The 17,304-nt window shown below is 37.3% G+C and overlaps 1 protein-coding gene across 4 annotated transcripts in view; it reads left to right on the top strand.

Annotated features, from left to right (window-relative positions):
• Positions 1-17,304, top strand: part of LOC131438635 (mitochondrial adenyl nucleotide antiporter SLC25A25) — an 86,758-nt gene that overhangs the window by 53,214 nt on the left and 16,240 nt on the right. The gene's annotated exons all lie outside the window — the stretch shown is intronic.

Raw genomic sequence — 17,304 nt, 5'->3', positions numbered from 1 at the left:
AGGTTGCAATATTTCGAAACCCTTGTGTGAAGCATTGACAGACATTTTCATAGAGACAACTTTTACAAAGGTTATATGCTCATAGTTAGAATAAGTGGCAATAATAAAATGATTCTATCGCAATTATCCACTGCCCATACAGAGTCGGATCGCGAAACGAGAATAAGTGACCGTTTGTTGCTTCAGAGAGAATACCCACTACAGCGAGCTAACATTTGATTCTCTGACAGGTCATCGAGAGAAATTCGCTCTCGCACTAGTTTTGATTCTATGTTCAATGAGCCATGTCGGGTTTTTGTTGTTGCGATAATATCCGTCTCTCTTTGATGGCACTGATTCAATCGTGTGAAGAGTTGCCAGTGAGCGTTCTTTGATACGATAAAAGCCATCCTTGGGTAAGATAGATGCTAAAGTTCAAACTGTGCGTTTACCCCTGTGGCAGGACTCGAATTTTCAGAATCTAGCATTCCAGAAATTCCGATTGTGTAGGTTCTCTAATCGTGTGGAACTGTTCTGTCGATTGAACTACTTTGGAGGTGTGATGAGGCACTACTTGGAAGACATCACCGCAAACAAGCAAACCATGTTCAACCATAGATCTTTTTTCTTTCCAGTTGTTTGTCTGGAACAGACATTCAAATTATTTTGATCTTTTTGCCAGTTGGGAGCTATCCATAAACCAAGTAGACTCTCCGGTGGGAGAGAAAAAAGACATCTCAAAGGTTCTCAAAGGTTTATTTGTAAATTTCGAGCATTTTCGGTGCATTCAAATAATGCATGAATAGTTTCATGCAATTTAATCTCCGCTCTGAAAAGTGTACCCAAAAATCGGTACTGTTTCCTATTCAGGCAGGCTGCACTCGAACTCGCGCTCAAAAAGCGCTAATCAGAGACAACTCGATTTTCGATCAAACGCGATCATTTTGTTTCTCTGGTTTCGAGCTTGAAGGAAAATTTTGGAGCTTAACTTCTCGTAAACGTCGCCTGATCCTGTTAAGGTTACAGTGAAGTTACAGTTCCTGGCATCTGGTAACGAGTAGCTTCAAATAATTGACATTCCAGCAACTTGGTATTAAATAATGACCCCCACATTATCGATAGGGTTTGTGTTGGGAGATTGCGAGTGTCAGTCAATGGAGGCCATGCCATTTTATTTCTTACAAAGACGTCTTCGACGATTCATTGTTCGCTTAAAGAATTAAATTTCTGTTATCAGGTTCAATCATTTCCACACGGCGAAGTATACACATAAAGTCGGTTCTGTTTCCCAACCAGGCACGCTGCACTCGAACTCGCTCTCAAAAAGTTGTTCGATAAGAGAAAAATCGTTTCAATCAAACGCGATCGTTTTGTTTTTGTGGTTTCGAGTGTGTAATCAAACTTCAAATTTTGAAGTATGACTTCTTGGAAACCTGATCGTATTAAGGCTGACATGAAAAAAATTCCGGGGGTGGTTTTCGTAATATAAGGAGACTGGGGCTAAATCGGACACTTTTTAGGAATTGAAAAAAAAATCCATTAACACAGGGTTTTAACAATAAACAGACATACACTCATCAGTTTGCGAAATATTTCACGCAATAATGAAGTATTTCCAGAGACGTACGTATTAAGGGGTTCCAAGATTTTGTCGCTAACAAGCCTTACTAGTTTCAAGTCGTTCATCATTTGAATGAGTTATTAAAGCGAATTATCAAGTCTTCTAACGAAAATTTAGTGTTTGTTTTAGTACATCTGCCCAAAAATGTGTATAATCAGTTCTCATCGTCAAAACTAACTATTTAATGAAATTTTATTTTATACGACGAATAATAGAATTATTTTTTCAGTTTTCAGTAAGTAAACGTTGGTTGAATCGAATTTAAGCAGTGAATAGACGAGAGAAACATTTCCGAAACGGTACTGATTTTGTTAAGGGACATAAGTACATATTCTGGGATGTATTTGGATTTCTCTTAAATTTTTTCGGAATCCGACAATCAATCGAGTTCACATCCGTAAGTAAATTCTTTGGAAATTATAACAGGAAGTAGGAAACTATTTGAAGTGAGATTGCATCGTTAAATTGTAGAAACGTAAACGTGTTAACTTTCAACATTTTGACTAAAACAAGAAAGTTCATATGTTTAACAATGTGTAATCATTGTCTCAAAAGCCTCCGTTGTTAATGTATCTAAAAAGTATCTAGCATCTAAAAAGAATAACAATTTCTCATTTCGAATGGTAAAATGCCTGATTGTACATGGTTTGGTTTGAAAGTCCTGTTCACCAAAAAAGTACTAAATATAGACGGAAGCTCGATGCACTTATTTTGATTATCGCATACGTGATACGAGTATCTCTAGTTATTTTTGATCAGCAATTTTTATGCAATCGACAGCGAAAGTCGACGGTGCGATTGGGATAAAATAATTACTGCAATCATGTATATGCATATCTGTTATTCACTCTGTACGACGCTGTTTTTAGGTTGCCCAATTTCATCGATTCATTGGTATTCAGATCAATACATTAGAAATAAGTATTTTTCATTGTTTTTTTCTTTAAAGTTTGTTCGCACTATACCGGGATGACCGGGACGGGACTATCCGGAACTATCCGGGACGTTTTTTTTCCTCATCGGCGATGACTGAGCTGCCGGCATGTGTATGTATTGGAATCCCGGATACGGGATAAAATCCATTTGGTTGCCGCCGATATTCCTCGCCGAGTTTTTCGCACCGTCGGCGCTGAAAAAGACTAGGCGAGGAATATCGGATTTCATCCCGGATCCAGGATTCCAATACGCCGGCAGCTCAGTCATCGCCGATGAGGAAAAAAAAACGTCCCGGATAGTCCCGGATGGCTTCTGTCCAGGTCGTCCAGGTATAGTGCGAACAGGCTTTTAAATTCAGAATGTCAAAACTACATTTCGGTTTGTGGTCTTTCGAATAACCGTCGATAGAGCGATCTTAATATTTGGGAGAACCATTTCACATGATTGAAGACTTAAGACTGAAACCTATAGAATATCCGAAGAATTGTCGAAGTTGGATGCATGTGGTGATGGATTAGACATGTATTTGCCAATGAGTTCGGTCTAATTCTGTTTTGTGTTGAACCTAAATTTTTAATTGCCTGATATTTGATTTATAATTCGATTCCATGATGAATCCGCTTATTTCGTGCGAATCATGGTAGCTGTTGAAATCATTATTGACCCTATTTCTGTTATCAGTTTGACAGTGCACTAAACGAATTCGGTTTCGCTTCCTAACCAGACTCGAGAAATAGTTTTGGACCAGTCACAACCCCTAAGCTCCGATTTTCTTAAACTCAGATTCGAATTAAAGGCCTAATAGTCCAATAGCCTGCTATTGAGTTCTGTTTGGATCCGTCTTCCGATTCCGGAGTTTCGGTATAAAATGTGCAAAATGAATTACTAAAGTGTACTTTATTATCTCAGACACCGCTCATTCAATTTTTACAATATTAGGTTCAAATGGAAGGTCTTACAATCCCATATAATCCTACCGGTTTTCATCCGAATGTCGTATCCGGTTCCGGAATTACAGTGTAAAGAGTATAAAAAAGTATAAAAATCTGCATGACACTAGAAAATCGAACCAAATACTTTCAACTAGCCGAATAATTGTTCAACTGGACAGGTCAGGTTAGTTGATGATAAAATAAATTGATTCCTGGTATATGGGATCATCGTCCTTGGTTCTAGAAGTACTTATAAAGTGCTTGTGTGCTCCAAATCGGAAATCACTCCAATTTTCTCAGAAACGGCTAGACCAATCTTCGCAAATTCAGATTTGAATGAAAAGTGTTATGTTTCCATAAGTTGATTTTGTCCAGATCCGGCTCCCGGTTCCGGAAATACTGGGTAGTGTGTATGGAATTGCAACTCGTTATATAGAGCGATAAAAAATCTTCGAAATTTGGTTCAACATTATTTCAATTTATAGGTTATGCTAGTTGCTGGGGAAACGAACCGATTTCAGCTATACCGGTTGCCAGTATCCGGTGCCGGAAGTGCCGGAAATAGTGGTCAATAACGGAACTCTCTTCATTTTGTCAGAGATAGCTGAGACGATTTTCAAAAACTTAAACTCAACTTAAAATAGGTTCTTTTTGTGAAACAGACTGTAAATATGAGAAGAGAACTTTTTATCAATTAGGAAAAATCTTGCTTAGATGTCGGAGTAAAATAAATGATATAAAAAAAATCTTGCTTAGATTGCAGAGGTTGAATTTGAATTGATATGGTGTTTCTGAACAGTTTAATATTTTGTACAGTTACCTGTCCATTCTGATGCTATGCGATTGAAAAAATCATCGATCGAAAAAATATAAATGTAGATCCTAGTACATTCCTTGAATTGAATAATGTAATAGATAAATGATTAAATAACAGTACATTTTCGAGAGAGAGAAAGATTTGGAACCTGGGTGAGAATGTTTACCAATTACTATTGTTGTGTCAATACTGCATGGAGTCGATGCAAAATGGAACTTTTATTCCCGTCCGGCAGATCAGTGACATGTCGCAAAATCCTATCAATGTGGTCGTTTCAAGGAAAGTTATTAAATCAACATTGTGTCTTAGAATTATAACTAACTTGTTAATAAATGAAAATTTTAGAGAGTTAGTTTTAATCGTTCGAACCGAAAGCCAGAGTGTATTTAAACCGAAACATCAAAAGAAATCCAACATTTCGGTGTGCTTCCGAGCAGAACACAATTTTTACAGTATCCTTAATCACTAGGCGATGAACGTCAGATTTCTCGAATAATGGATAATCTTAATCTTGACTGCAAACACTATCTCGAAATATGCGTTCAGATATAATATGTGCATTCATAGTAGTTTTTGTCAATATGCATCCACGAGATATTTCACGTGGATTAGTCATATCAGTTTTATTGAAAACTGAAAAGATTCTGCGATGAGTTTTCTACGTACAAGCTCCCGTTTGTTTGAAAACAAAGCTTTTGGATCACAGTTTCCTGCAGTAGAGATGGTTGGGTGAGTAATTTCTTAACCTCAAAGCCGACCCGTACCCAATAGAAAATAAGATACTTTTCCTCGTATTCGACCCAAACCCGAGAATAATTTTTCTCCCGAACCCGAACCTCACTCGTACCCGATAAAAAATAATAATCATTACCCGTACCTGATCCGAACCCGAAAAAATCCGGCATTCAAGTTTGAGTACCCGAAACCGATTTAATTTTTTGAACTTGAACTCGACCCGTACCTGTTTAAAAGGAAAAAATTGTCACCGTAGAAATGTCGTGATATAAATCTATTAATCGAGTAATCGATTAATAACTCAACTAATCGAGTAATATTCAATCGACTAGTTTGAAACTAATAGTTGATTATTAAACTAATCGAATAATTTGAAAAAAAATACTATAACAATAATCGAATAATTAATCGAGTAATCGATTAATAACTAAGATAATCGATTAAAATTTAATCAAATTGTTTGAAAATTATACTCGATTATTGAATAATCGAGTAATTCGAAATATAAGACATTTCTATCCGTACCCAACCTGAATCCGACAAACTTTTTTTGCTAAACCAGAACCCGACCCGAACTCGTTCGTTTTGAGTACAAATACCCGAAACCTAACCATCTCTATCCTGCATTCAGAGTTGTTATACATTTACCAGCATGCTGATGATACCAAATTTGTAGAATGAACTTCCAATAGAATAAAACATTGTAACACATGGGCTGAAAAGTCCCGAGCCTAACAAAACGAAAACGATTTTTTTGGTTCATAATTAACTTTATTCATCAACAACATAATCTCCATCAAGATCAACGCTACCATTCCAGCGCCGCTCTAACATTTCAGTACAACTTTTGTAGAACGATTTATCTTTTGCCTCAAAATAGGCCTCTGTTTCAGCGATAACCTCTTCATTCGTGCGAAATTTATCAACAGGCGAGCAATTTTTTCTGGTCTGCGAACAGCCAGTAATCGCTGGGAGCCAAATCTGGCGAATACGATGGATGTGGGAGCATTTCTAAATTCAATTCATGTAGTTTTGCGATTGTTTTGATTGACTTGTGACACGGTACGTTGTCTTGATGAAACCAATTTTTTTTCTTTGCCATATGCGGTCGTTTCTTTGCAATTTTAGTCTTCAAACGCTCCAATAACTGTTTATGGTGTTTCCTTTCTCAAGATAGTCGATAAAAATTACATTACCAAAAATACCGAGGCCATAACCTTTCCAGCCGATTGTTGCTTTCGGGCACTTTGGACAAGGTTCACCAGTTACTGTACACTCAGATGACGATCGTTTTGATTCCGGAGTGAAGTGATGAATCCATGTTTCATCCATTGTCACATATCGACGCCAAAATTCGGGTTTGTTACGTTTAAATATGGTCCAACACTGCTCAGAATCATTAACACGTTCTCGTTTTTGGTCATCAGTGAGCAAACGCGGCATTCACTTTGAACAGAGCTTTCTCATTGTCAAAAGCTCATGTAATATAAAGCCAACATGTTCTTTTGATATCTTTACGATGTCAGCTAACTCACGCAACTTCACTTTTCGATCATTCAAAACGATTTCGTGGATTTTTTTTTATGTTTTCTGGTGTTACCGCCTCATTTGGACGTCCACTGCGTCATCGGTGTCTCTACGACCACGTTTGAAGTCAGCAAACCAACGTTTTATTGATGTTTCTGATGGAGCGGAGTCTCCGTAATACTTTTCAAGTCATTGCTTTGCTTGAACGGTATTTTTTCCCATCATAAAGCAGTGTAAAATTAAACCACGAAATTGTTTTTGATCCATTGTTCTGAAAATAACAAAAGTAGCGTCACTTTTAGCACAATAACTCACAAACTAATGAATAGAATATCACGAAATTGTAACAGTTGTCTTTTAAAGGTTAGTATTAATTGAAGAAAAGGTGACTGCAATAATAGGCCCGGCACTTTTCAGCCCATGTGTTACCTATGCTAATTATCTAATCTTTCAATCCAGTATTACTGCATTTCTATAAAATGAAACACCTTGAACTTTGGTTAAGTATAAATGAAAGTAATCGTTATCAAGCGGTAAACTGCGATACGAAACCAAATCAATTATTCAGATTCAATTCGAAGTAAAGATCAATTGAAAGGCTGAATTCCAAAAGTCCTTTGAAGTGCATGTTGTTTTTGATAGGTTATTATTTTTTTATTTTTCAATACGAAAACTGAATAAAAGCAAATCTGGTTTTTCCAAGTTAATTTGTTTTTATCTGTTTTTGCATTGGAACGTTTTACGATCCTAAGTCCTCTATAAAAAACTTTCAGTAGATGGACAGGATAAAAACATTTACTCTGAAAGAACTGGGTAGATATTTATCCGTGTTATTGAATTTAAAGTTTTGATTCTTGCACAAAATGTGTTTGTTAACGACTTTTGCGTTAAAAAGGGCCATGTTTTCACCTTCAATTATTCCTAATCAAGTTTTCCAAAGCAAGCTACGCTCAGTCGATTTTTCCCTTCAGTTGTTCAAAGGTTCCATCTCTAGTGACTCCACAGGGGCACGTCATGCCATCTCCCAACCGGAGTGTACGGCTAGTACACAGCCAACAAAGAAAATGGACTTTGACTCCCCAGTTTTGGCTTGTGGCAAGCAAATAAACCCAATCAAAGTGTGCCGTTGTTTGCTCAACGTCTGACACCGTTGTAGCGTACTTTTGCTTAGAATAAATGAAAACAAACCGATCTGATGACGCGCGGACGACGGATTCGTGTCCCGGTCATCGAAGATGGGAACGCTTGCGCTTCAATGGAAATATTTAAAATGTGTGACGATTGCGAGAGTGTCAACAACAAAATATTTTCAATTCAAATAAACATTTTTCTACTACGGTGCCCCGCTGGTATTCGCATGCAAATTTATGGATGTTGGGATCAAGCTTGAAATTTTCCACTTGTTTCGTTCGAGCGATCCCGTTTTTATCGCTCAGAAGAACGATTGAAGCTTTTTTTTATGTTTCTTGTAATCCATTGTCTTAAAGGCAATTATACTATTCTGACGTATTTTAGGAATTGTATGTTAAATTTTCATCGCGGAATAAAATAAAACCCGTTAACTGTGCGAAATACCACAACAGAAACGTCACACGATTGCTAATTTGAGTGGCGTGCTAAGGAAATTTACGACTGCACGACGATGTGTGATAGTTTTCGTCGATTGTAACGAATCAATATGTTGCTATTTTTGACAAAGATCCAATAATTTTAGCACCCTTCCGACGTACTAATCTCTGACGAAACGCCAAAGTCAATTCAGGACGTAGATGCGAATCACGCGTGGCTCCAATTGAAGTTTCTACTGGCAAACTAGAATTTTCTCGAACTTGTTCGAAGATAAATAAAAACATTAATTTTACGATGCAATTCTCTGAATTTTCAGTCGCCAAGGCGAGAAAGTGTCGGCCAATGACACACAAGGGCACGAATTCCTGTGGACAAGTTTTATCTTATCACTGCGTGCGTCATTCAGATTTCTTATCAAGTCCAGTTCCGCTTGACGCCATTCTGTTGGTTTTACTGACCTGCTTGATTGACTGTGATATGCAGAAAACAGCAAAGTGTCGAGCGAGGATCGAAATTTCCTTGTTACCTTGATCTATAAATTTTTTGTAAGGTTATGTTAAGGCAACATTACAAGAATTCAATGAGAAAAGTAAGTGACAGGCGCAACGATAGATATTCTGCAGACTCTGGGTAGGAATTTAACCAAATTAGATTACGAACAAAGAAAGCTACTTCGTTTCCCAAAAGTAGATTTATCTTATAACTGCAATGCTTCGGATTTGAATCCGTAAACCTATTAGATTTGTTATGATACTTTCTCCCAACTAAAAATAAAAGCACTAAGCAAAATTGGTGAAAACCAATCATAGAAGACGGTAGAACAATAAGCCCTTTTTACCTAAGCTACCCTAGGTGGGGGAAGCCTTACCGAACTTATAAACGCTATGGCATTTTAAACGTTTGATTCAATTATCGGTAGAGACGCGTGTGCTGGTATTATAGTAACAAAAGAATGCATTCCACAGCGTGTAACGCGTGTTAAAACCTAGCTCTCTAATCTGCGTGGAAAAACTCGTGCTAACCTGCTGACTTGCCGGTAATTATCCTACTGACGATAGCGTGTTTGACTAGGAAAAAGAAATCATTTGGTTGGTCATCCATTAGCTCAAGGATAGTTTACATCCCTAACTAACATTTTGCACATTGTGTCTTTAATAACGCTTCAATGATTTAATTGCTTTTAAAATTTCTTTTCCAGTAGTACTGATGTCTTTCTCTTCACAATTTTTCTATCTGGGACCAGTTCAATCTGGTTTCCATAGAACTTCATTTAAACGTTCGGGCATCTCAACGCCTCAATTTATAGCTCTATAAACAACACGTGTGATTGAACAGTCAATTATCGAATAGCAAACATGGCGACAGACAGAAAACAAATTTCAACCGATCTGCTTTTACCCGGTTCAATTCGGTTGCGGGTGATTCTGATATCAAACTGTTGCAGTGTAGCATATTGGTCTAAACGAAGTTATGAGCACATCAATTATGTAGTCCAAAAATGAATGAAAAGTGTCACGATCAAACTCATAACATTCACTTAAATTGTCTGGGAAACACTTTGCTCGAAAATGAACTCGTAACTGCAGAAACCAAGTTTACACCGCCCTTCGAATAATCGTCACAGTTCAACTCATATCGACTTGTTTAATTTAATTTGTTCAAGTGTGTATGAACAAGGCGATATCGCCGGCTCTAAATTTTAATAAATGGGAACTTTTTTGTTGTGAATACGTTTTACTTTACTTTACTTTTCAAAATTCACTTGGAACAAGAATGGGCAGAACGTAATTATTAATACCTGTTGTTGCATGTAAGGCAGCAACACGATTCTTTCTCTATACCCTCGGGAATATGTTCAGCCATTCATGACAAAAATTTGCAGTAGTGAAAGATAATCACAAATAACTCAAAATTGAAGTTTACTAAACTGTTTGGTATGAACGAGCATTAAGGCGAAATTCAGTGCCAAAAAACGGCGCGTAAAATTTCTACCGCATAAATTGAACGAATCATCGCACAAAGCGTATCGTGAAAAAAACAATTCATAGAAATATCGAACATTTTCAGTGATTGAATGCAGTGGGCTTGCGACACGTTTTGTTCGCTAGTAACACCGGCACCAACTATGTATGGCTATAAATCATAAGTACTTTTTATTGAATGATATGATATAATTTGTGCATGCTGTTGAGGATGGTCATTATAATGCTATTATAATTAGTCAAAACGCTATTGGATGTTTTCGAGATCTGATGTACACTTCAGCGGAACTAAGTTATCATGCGATGTTTGAGTCCATGAGCCGATTTCGAATTAATTTTTAATAATTTATATTTTTTTAATCTGTTCACTGCAAACTAGAGCTTGATTGTTTAAAACAAATGATGGTTGTTTTAAGAAAACAATGGCTGATTCAAACCATATTTGCTGTCACAAAAATAATCCTAGTTGTTGTAACCTAAAATTCATTGATTTTTACAATAATTTTTGTCTACTTGTACTACCTAGTTTGAACCGGTATTCGCAAGTTCCCAAAATAGAGTAGTTGGAGTAGATTAATTGCATAGTTGAAGAAACTAACGTGAAATATATTATTGATTCGTTTTAACTATCTGTAAAACCCTTGTTTTTAACTGAATAATTTTTTACCATTTCCCATGAAACCAATATATGTGAATAGAAACACTATTTTTCATCGCATAATTTAATTATCCCAAGCACATCTGTATTATTTTCTAACGTGAACGACATTTCCTTTATATCTCAACATCTTAGAATGCTTTTATGGACAGACGACAAAAATGTCTTGCAAAATAAGAAAAGAAAACGTCTAAACAGTATTTCAGACATCAGTTCGCTTTCACATCTCATCCAAGTCAGTCGATAAAACAAAACCGCTTACGTTCGGAACGAAAGAATCCAAGTACAGTATTGTGTAGTGAACAATAGAACGACCTCGAAAATGAGTGAATCGAACGAACAAAAGCTACCGCTGACACGAAAGAATACAATTGCTGTTGACTTCAGGCAAAAATTCGACCTTCGATACGAGAACTTGAAGGTTTGCTTAAGGAGCAAATGCATCTTGACATTAAACGTGTGAATTTACTTCAATGCAATAAAACCAATAATGTTGTTTATATCCAGTTCTATAAAGAGTTGGATGCAATTCAATTCGCTAAAGACAATAATAATGTGCACTATGTGGAGCATGAAAATATCAAGTACAACATTCCAGTATATATGGAAGATAGTGCTATAGAAGTGCGTGTGCATGATCTTCCCTCAAGCGTCATCGATCCTTATATTCGCGCAACTATGTCCCAATACGGAGAGATTCTCTCTATCGAAAAAGAAAAGTGGAAGAACTTTTTCCCCGGTATTCTGAATGGCGTACGTTTGTTACGCATGCGCTTGAAGATACCTTCTTCTGTAACTTTCGGTCAGGATACAAGAATCCCATGCAAATCACTTGTTGCCTATGACAATCAGATGGTCACATGTCAATATTGCCAAAAAGCTGTTCACTACGGTAAGCCATGTGATAAACTGGACAAGGAGACAACTACACCAACTGCAGCTGGTGTACTTTGTTATCCCCTATATAACAAAGTACACCAGCTGCAGTTAACAGCTTACCACCCAACCAACCAGCAACTGCAAACAATGTGCAACAAGACGCATCTACAGCAACTAGCAACGAAATCAACAACAATACCACGGCAATGGATGACGAACCACGAACAAACTGCCCCTCAATCCTCGCAGGAGGGAAATGGAAGCTCCTCTCCCCCTAGAAAAAGGGTGACAACGAGATCCAAAACAAACAAAAAATTAGCTGAAAACTCAGCTCAATCGGCCACGTAAAGCTTGTCCGCAAATAGGCCTGAATAAAAAATATCTTTTATAAAAAAAACAGTATTTCAGTAACTATAACTGAAACATATTTCAATAATGGAAAAACAATCGACTGGAAGCTCTATTTCTACAACATTTCGAATGGTAAACTTTAATAATATGCGATCAATATAATTACTTATTGGTTTTGCGTTACGACGTAAAAAACGTCATCAAGTCAATTGTTGCTCTTTATCACAGCCAACGAGAAATAAATCATGAAAGAAAGATAGATGAACGACAAACAGGTTTGCTCAGAGTATTCACATTCCACTGCCTAATTATTCTACCATTTTCCCGGTCTGTTTATCCTTTTTTTTGTTAAATTTATTTGACGTCAGTTCATAACAACTATAATTCGACTAATCGTTACACATTCTATGTCGATCAATTTCAATCATTTCTTATACTGGATCTCGGTGTTACTCTTTTCCTGGAAAGAGAGGGTTCTATCCGTCCATTGACTCTTTTACTCTTGTTATAAGTGGCGTCGTTTTGGGTTGTTGTTGCTGGTTCATTCGATAACAGTGTTTAATTGCTATAGTTCAATTCATTGATGACGATTTCTATATCAGAAATATTAGAATTGTTTGGAACTTTTGTGAGGAAAATTCCTTTTTTTTATTGTTTTATTGTCCGATGTCTTTTCGTCTGAATTTCACCGCAGATTTTAGCCAGTTGACTGTCGTAGGTAACCAGTGGTTTACATGGACAGCTTGTGCCCTGTCAGTATCGCAGACTACGTAAGAAACAACAGGTTCCTTCAAGTGCGTGTGTCACTCTCGTACGTCAACTATTAACTTGATCAAGAAGTTCTCGGAATCATCAACATGTGGCGCTCTCAGTCACCCAATTAGATTTTTTAGGTTGCCACATCTGCCATTAATATTCTATTAAATTTTCAACTTGATACCTGGACATTCTGCGATTGTGCGTGTGCTCGATTTTGTACAATTTTCAAAATGGAATTGAATTTGCAAATTTTGCGTTAAAAACGGTTTCAATTGTGCGACGATATTGCAAATGTTAGAAGAGTGTTTCGGCAACGATATTCTGAAGAAAAAAGTCGTTTATCAGTGGCACGAACGTTTCAGAAGTCCACGTCGTTTTCAGTCGTGAAAGTAGACGATGCTCACAATTTTCATTGATTACAAGGGTGTTGTGTATCATAAATTCCTTCCACAATGCTAGGCCGTCAACAAGGAGTATTGTTTGGGCTTTATGAGACGTTTGCGTGAAGCAATTCGCCCAATTGAAAAAACCTATTTTAATCTACCTACTGGTGTAATGATGCCTTTCTCGTATATAATACTGTGGTATTCTTTTCAAAATGTTTCTCTTCGATTTTGGAAAGAAACAAAGGGATTGTTTGTGCGTTAACTAGTATAACATACAGAATGAAACAGTGCTTTGCTCGCGTAGGTCATCATTAAGAAAACGAAGTGGGTTCACTATTATATGTAATTCCAGCACTGGAACCAGCGAAACAGTATCGAAGTCGGTTCGTACGGCCACCTACTAACATGACGTACAAACTCTACTAGGTTTGATTCAAATTTTGAAGTTTTTATACGATTTCGACATCGTACTCTAAACGACAGTTTTAGTTTTTGTTGAATCCGAAAATATGCAGTAATTTTTTTGTAGGACCATAAGACGTAACCTTTCATTTCACCCTAAGATTGGAAATATCGGATCTGCAAACTCTGAGAAAAGTGAGTGAGATCCAATTTTGAGCATATAACTACCTTCTCCCGTCGTTAATCGAAAACCGGGATCCAGGATCTGGCAATCAATTTGCGGAGTTTTGAGTCCAGTTTAGAATTTTTTTCGCGTATTTCGTTTCACCGGTTTAAGTGACGGTGTACAATATTGAACACACTTTACCCTATAACTCTGGAACCGGAAGTCGGATCCGGATGAATTTCAGGAATTCCGTATGGCACCGTGAGACCTTTCATTTGAATCTAAGTTTGTGGACATTGATCAAAGCATCGCTGAGAAAAGTGAGTGAGATCCATTTTGGAATATATGACCACTATTTTCGGTGTTTCCGGAACCGGAGACCGGGAACCAGGATAGCCGGAATCGGTTTGTTTAGTTGCCTACAGATAATGGCTATCGATTTGTGGAGTTTTGAGTCCAGTTTAGAAGAATTTCTGCGGTTTTTGTTTTGCCTGTTTAAGTGACGGTGTACAATATTGAACACACTGTACCCTAAAACTCCGGAACCGGAAGTCGGATCCGGATGACATTCAAGAACTCAGTATGGCACCGTGAGACCTTTCATTTGAATCTAAATTTATAAAAATTAAATAAGCGGTCTCTGAGAAAATCGATTGTACGTTTTTAGTTCATTTTGCACATTTTAGCCTATAACTCCCGAACCGGAAGTCGGATCCAAATGAAATTCGATAGCAACCTGTGAGACTACAAGGCCTTCAATTTAAATCTTAGTTGAAGAAAATCGGTTTAGTGGTCTCTGAGAAACTCGAGTGCACTTTTTCTTAATTTTGTTGCACATTTTACCCCGTTACTAAATTAATAGCACCCTATGGGACCAAGAGACCTTTCATTCGAATCTGGCATTTGTGAAAATCGGTCCGGTCATCTCCGAGAAAATCGAGTGCACATTTTTGTTACATACACACATACACACACAGACTTTTGCTCAGTTCGTCGATCTGAGTCGATGGGTATATGACATTCGGCCCTCCGGGCCTTGGTTAAAAAGTTTTCACAGAGGTTGCATAACCTTTCTATATGAGAATTTTTTTTTAGATTTGTGGGCAAACAACATCGTTATCCGTGAATATTTGGCTAAAAACGAAACGAATACCACACACTTAAAAATTTTTACACCTTATTAGATGCACATAAATGGAGCGTCGCAGTTCACGCAAATTTACGTGGAAGAACATTTAATATTGTGTCTAAAACGTCATGACATGAAATTCATTGAATAAAAAAAAAAGAATTTTGTAGCAACCCACCGCGACTTGAACCGAGAATCATTGGATCGCAAGTTCGTCTGATAATCGCCTGAGCCACAGAAGCACACATCTGCTTGGCTGGAAAAAGGTGCATTTAAATGCATACAGTTGCACCTGCTAGCAGAATGCAAGTTACAGTTGAAACCAGTATAATTCATGCTAATCTAACATTAAGTCATTACAATTGAAATTTTCCGTCTTTTGACAAATTAGCTCTTTATGAATTACATTGTTTGAGAGTCACCTGTAAAATTCAATTTTTTTGGTGTGTACTTCTGAACCATTTATCTCTCGACTTTGAGCCACTCGTTTTGCTACAGGGGATCAACCATGTCGAGGTCGGTCCGGCGATTCCGGTTGGAGTTTGGCGCCTCGACGACCTAGGGCTGATCTACGTCACGGACTACTCGGCTAATCCCCGACGATGGATCTAGCCTACACCGACGGAAAAGTTTCCCGACGATGGAAGGAGAGGTATATTTATAATCTCTTGCTGCCTTCTTTATTGTACCATCTCTGAATAATGCGCTTTCAGAAAGATTTACTATTCCTGCTGGTGTACCGCAAGGAAGTATCCTAGGTCCCATCCTATACAACATTTTTACATCAGATATCCCACCTCTTCCGGGTGGTGGTGTTCTGTCACAATTTGCTGGTGATACTGCCATTCTTTACAAAGATCGTGTCATTAATGCTCTGAAGAATAAACTACAGACAGGTCTGAACGCTCTAACTGATAATTTTACAAGCTGAAAAATTGTGATCAATGCAGCGATAACTCAAGTCATCTTATTTCCACATACAAGATATCTAAAACTTCTTCCATCAGACGAATGCCGAATACGATTCGGTGATTAGGTCATCCAATGGTCCGACGAAGTAATCTGTCTAGGACTTACCTTTGACACACATCTGATATTCAGGTCACATGTTGACAAAATCGTTCAAAAATGCAGCATACTCATTAGGTCTCTGTATCCGTTGATTTGAAGAACATTTAAACTGTGCCTGAAGAATCAGATGGCTGTCTATAAACAAATCATCTACCCCGCAATTGAATACACAGTCCCTGTTTGGCGGAGCTGTGCACGAACGCACAAACTTAGGCTTCAGCGCATTCACAGTAAGATCTTAAAAATGATTCTAAATCTGCCCCCTTGGCATATACTAGAACAAATATCGTCGAACAATACTGCACGAAATTTGAAGATAGGTGTTCAATCCCTGAAATACAAGTAATTTAAAATTTGTACGTATTAGGTTAGGGCTAGCTATAAGTAGGTAGATATTTTATTAATAACTAAAATCAATATTATGATAAAACATTAGTATGTAAAACAAGAGTAATTAAAACACCTATTATCAATAACGAATCGTATGAACAGCAAAGATGAAAGGCAAAAGGGTAAAAAAACTGTAAAACGTTGATGGAATACACAGAAATAAGATTTATAAACAGATATTTATGCAAAAAATGCGCTGTTGTACCAGTCGTTGGCTGATTATCGTGATTGTTTTTACGGATTAATGATTTTTTTGTTGGTTTGACTTAAAGTCGCCATAACTAAGTTCGGTTTTTGCAATGACTGAGTGAAGAAGCCAAATGAATGAGAAACTCACAGAAAACAATGATTTTTTTTTAAAAAAGATACGCTCAGCAACAGGACTCTAATCTGTGTTTTTGTGCGATCCATGCATGCGCGCTACTTATTGTCTGATGAACAGATAGGATGTTTGGATATATAATACCGGTGTTGGGGCGGCTAGAATTTAGACCATGTTCGATGTACGCTTTACCAAACCCGGTTAGAGCCGTTTCTATCACAAGGCTTAGGGTGGCGAAATGGTAGATTCTCGAGCTCGGCATATTGAAATGCCGAATTTGATCGGTAGCATGACATTTTACTGATTGTTCAGTAATTCACATGATCTTTTCCGAGATTTGTTAAAGTAATATGCTGATATCTCGGTAAAGCGTTTTTTGCGTACTTTTTAACTTGTCAGTAAATAACAAATATACCGAAATCAGCAAATCCGTTCGTCGAGATTTCGAACAGTTAGTTAGATTTAACTGAAACATCTAGCATCTAATGTCTCTTGTCAGTTTTGCAAAGCACCACGTCGCCAATGCTTGTGGGCTGGAAAATGTATAAATTAGATGGAGAATAAAGATTTCTATATTTCGTGAAAAGATAAGTGAAATCAAAAACTACCTACTTTTCATATATATTTACAAATATTCGCTTATTTCCTGGTAGATATGTTTGGGAAAAATAGAAAAAAATGTCTTTAGCCTTG

Source organism: Malaya genurostris, chromosome 3 (genome assembly GCF_030247185.1).
Source record: "Malaya genurostris strain Urasoe2022 chromosome 3, Malgen_1.1, whole genome shotgun sequence".
Classification (NCBI taxonomy): Eukaryota; Metazoa; Arthropoda; class Insecta; order Diptera; family Culicidae; genus Malaya; species Malaya genurostris.
The sequence above is the reverse complement of the archived record's forward strand: the minus strand, read 5'-3'. Positions and strand labels throughout refer to the sequence as shown.